The following is a 3,768-nucleotide window of genomic DNA, read 5'->3' as shown; positions in this document are numbered from 1 at the left end:
CACCTTTCACTGCCCTGTCCTTCCCAGGGAGGCCTGTGGGGACAGTTCCCAAGGAGCGTGGTGAGCAGGCAGCAGTGAGGCAGGTGCTCAACAACCCAACTTCTTGTTCCCACGGCTCAGCATCGGGATTGTGTCACTTACACATGATAAGGGGAGAATGGAAGACAACCACTTGACAAGTGCTGAGACCATCCCTCTTATTTTTATATCTGTTATTATTATTTTTTGAGACAGGGTCTTCTTACTCTGTCACCCAGGCTGGAGTGCAGTGGTGTGATCACAGCTCACTGCAGCCTTGAACCCCCAGGCTCGAGCCATCCTCCCTCCTCAGCCTCCACGTAGCTAGGACGACAGGTGTGCACCACCATGCCCAGCTAATATTTTTTAGTAGAGGTAGGGTCTCCCTGTGTTGCCCAGGCTGGTCTCAAACGTCTGGCCTCAAGCATTCCTCCCACCTTGGCCTCCGAAAGTGCCGGGATTACAGGCATGAGTCACTGTACCTGGCCTGTACCCTTCTTTTTGAGACAATCTCACTCTTGCCCAGGGTGGAGCGCAGGGGTGCAAACTCAGCTTACTGCAACCTCCACCTCCTGGGTTCAAGCTATTCTCTTAGTCTCCTGAGTAGCTGGGACTACAAGTGTGCACCACCACGCCTGGCCAATTTTTTATTTTAAAGTAGAGATGGAGTTTCATCGTGTTGGCCAGGCTGCTCTCCAACTCCTGACCTCAAGTGATCTGCCTGCCCTGGCCTCCCAAAGTGCTGGAATTACAGGCATGAGTCACTGTACCTGGCCTGTACCCTTTTAAATGAAGCCGTCGTGATTCATGGGTCCTATCTTGGTATCTTCCTAAATGGTGGCGTGGTTTTGCCAGTGGATGAGAAAGACTTGTGCAGAATCTGCAGCTGCAGTTTCCAGAACACATACCTTTGGCTCTGCAACAGTGAGCGCTGGACTCTGGAGCCCAGTAGCCCAGCTCTCACTGCGGGGTGTGGTCCTAGGTGGGTGCTGTGGGCAGGTCACCTACCTGTGCAGGTTTTGGCTTAAGGGGTTGAACTCCTTGGTTTCTAAAGTTCTTACCAGTTCTAATGTTCTGAGTTTATTTTGAGACTAACTAGTCACCATCCCTTAGGTTTTTTGGTTGTCTAATTCCTTCTAGAAATTTTAGAACATGAGAAGGATAAAGAAGGAGAACCACTTGGGCAACCTTGACATTGCGCCTTATTTATTTCCAGGCTTTCTTCTCTGCACTTTTGAAACAGACGTGGCTTTCAGCGTCAGTGCTGCCGCCCTGTGGTGCGGTGGGTGTGCGGTGGCAGCTGCTTCATCCCTCTGAGCCTCCCATTGCTCATCTGTAAGGGGGTGCGGTAGGAGCACACACTGCGGGTTGTGTGAACGTTAGCCAAAACGATGTGCCTGAGGTGCACGGTCACAGCTCAGCGGTGCGCCCGCTGCTGAGGCCAGTCGGCCTGGCTGCCCCAGACCCCCTGATTGCCCCCCAGATGGAGGACTTCACTCTCCAAAGGGGTGAGACTGAGTACTCAGCCAGAGGTCCTGCCTGGTGCCCTTGTGTCAAGAGTGGAGCCTGGGGCAGAAGTGGTGGTGATGGCCCTGGAGCCATTTCCCAGGTGACAGGGCTGACATGGGAGCCGAGCCCTGGGGAACGTGGGCTGAGAAGCTCGAGCACTGGGCGAGCTCTAGGAGGCTCCTTTGGGCACAGCAGGTGGGAAACGCAAGAAGGAGCCTCCGTTCCTGCTCCAGGAGGGAGGTCAGGTGTCATCTGGCCCCAGCTCACTGGCTTCACCCAAACAGGTGGAGGCGTGTGTGACCCGAGTTCCCCATCTGGGTGAGCCTGGCCACACCCCTCCCCAGCCCTCAGATGGCCGGTCACTGAACTGGAAACGGGCCCCTCCGGGTTGAGCTCTGAAAGCCTGCACCACACGCAAGTCTGAACGCGAGACCTAGGAAGCACCCGCGGGCCTCGTTCCTGGGCAAATATGAAATCGATACAATTGAATAAATAGAAAACAGATCAACATGGGGCCTCTGAGAGACTCAGTGAAGGAACTACATCGTGAAAAAGCTTCACTGCAGGAGTCGAGAAAATCTCAGGCATCATCCGCTCCTTACTCCTGAGACATCTGAGACGGTTTTCCATGAAAAAAAGTTGTGTTGATGAAGTGTCCTCGAAACTTTATTTAAAAAGAGGTTTTTTAAAAAGGAAAATGTGTCATTTTTTGCTCGTGTCTGCTCTGATCTTAAAATACACAGGAAAACATGAGCTCTAAAAATAGAAGTCCTGTGAGGTGGGTGAGGATCCTAAACAGAGCCTGCAGACAGCAGGAATAAAAAGCTCAGCAGGAGGGGTGGTGATGTTTTTAAAAATACAAATGCATACTCACAACATCAACATTTGTATTAGAAGACGTGATGTGTAGGGAGAAAGAAAATCTGTGAGCAGTAAGACGAGAGTTCTGGAGACCAGGCGGTGGCAAGCCACAGCCAAGCCCGGTGTGGAAGGCAAGACCGCACCGGCATTCAGAAACACGACAGGAGGACGTCCCTGGGCTGCGGAGGCAGCATCTGAGCATCCTTTGTCCCCCTTAGAAAGTCAGATTTTGACTGGTGCAGAAACCAAATGAACCCACCAAGATGAATTATCTGAAGAAGACTTCTCCAAGCCGCAGAATTAACCAGGCCAGGTTACATAGTTACTCCATGTCAGCCTTTTTTTGGTTTTTGAGATGGAGTCTCGCTCTGTCCCTGAAGCTGGAGTGCAGTGGCACAATCTCTGCTCACTGCAACCTCCGCCTCCCGGGTTCAAGTGATTCTCCTGCCTCAGCCTCCCGAGTAGTTGGGATTACAGGTGCATGCCACCGTGCCTAGCTAATTTTTGTATTTTTATTAGAGACGAGGTTTCACCATGTTAGCCAGGCTGGTCTCGAACTCCTGACCTCAAGTGATACACCTGCCTCAGCCTCCCAAAGTGTGGGGATTACAGGCAGAAACCACTGCGGCCAGCCCCATGTCAGTCTTTCTGATGCTGCCAGGTACAACAGATAAACCACCTTTAAGCGTCAGCCATTTAAAAATACGGCCAGTGAACCCAGCGCTCCCCAAGTGTGAGTTGAGAAGGTATGAAAGCGTGTGTCTCTCCCAATTCACATCTTGTTTCTATTAATACTAAAAAGGAGGAACAAGTCCATAGGAGAGCCCAGTTCTAACTTCTGGAAAAGCATTCTCAGCTTCAGGATGAAGCCCCAACCCCTGGCTCTTTTCCTCTCCCACCTTTCTCAGCTCCTCCCTGCAATCCCAGCACACTGCTCAGGAAAACAGATGGGACTCACCTGGCTGCTGGCCCCTGGCATGTTCTTACCATGGCTCTGCACCCTCAGCTGAGCGGCAGGGCTGTGACACAGGTGCCGGCGTTCCCGGAGTCTGTATTGACATTCACAGGGTTTTTTCACATACGGTTTCTATGTGAAGTCACGTCTGAGGATGTAAATAGTTCCTAATTATTTTTCAGTAAGATAACAGAGAAGAGCAGCGATGGGTGCGGGAAGAAGCACCTCGGAAACCTTCTGCTCTTCATTCAAAGTGTTTGACAAGTCTAGTTCTGCAGTTTGTTGAAACTGATGTTTGCACAGGGTTCCCTCCATGCTGCAGGATGACCGCAGGCAGGCGAAGGTGCAGTGGGACTCCAAAAGCCAGCAGTGTGAGCTGGCCAGAGGACAGCAGCAGAAGAATCGTCACGCCCCCTTAACTAAAG

This window comes from Pan paniscus, chromosome 18 (genome assembly GCF_029289425.2).
Source record: "Pan paniscus chromosome 18, NHGRI_mPanPan1-v2.0_pri, whole genome shotgun sequence".
In the NCBI taxonomy this organism is placed as follows: Eukaryota; Metazoa; Chordata; class Mammalia; order Primates; family Hominidae; genus Pan; species Pan paniscus.
Note: the sequence above shows the minus strand (reverse complement) of the source record.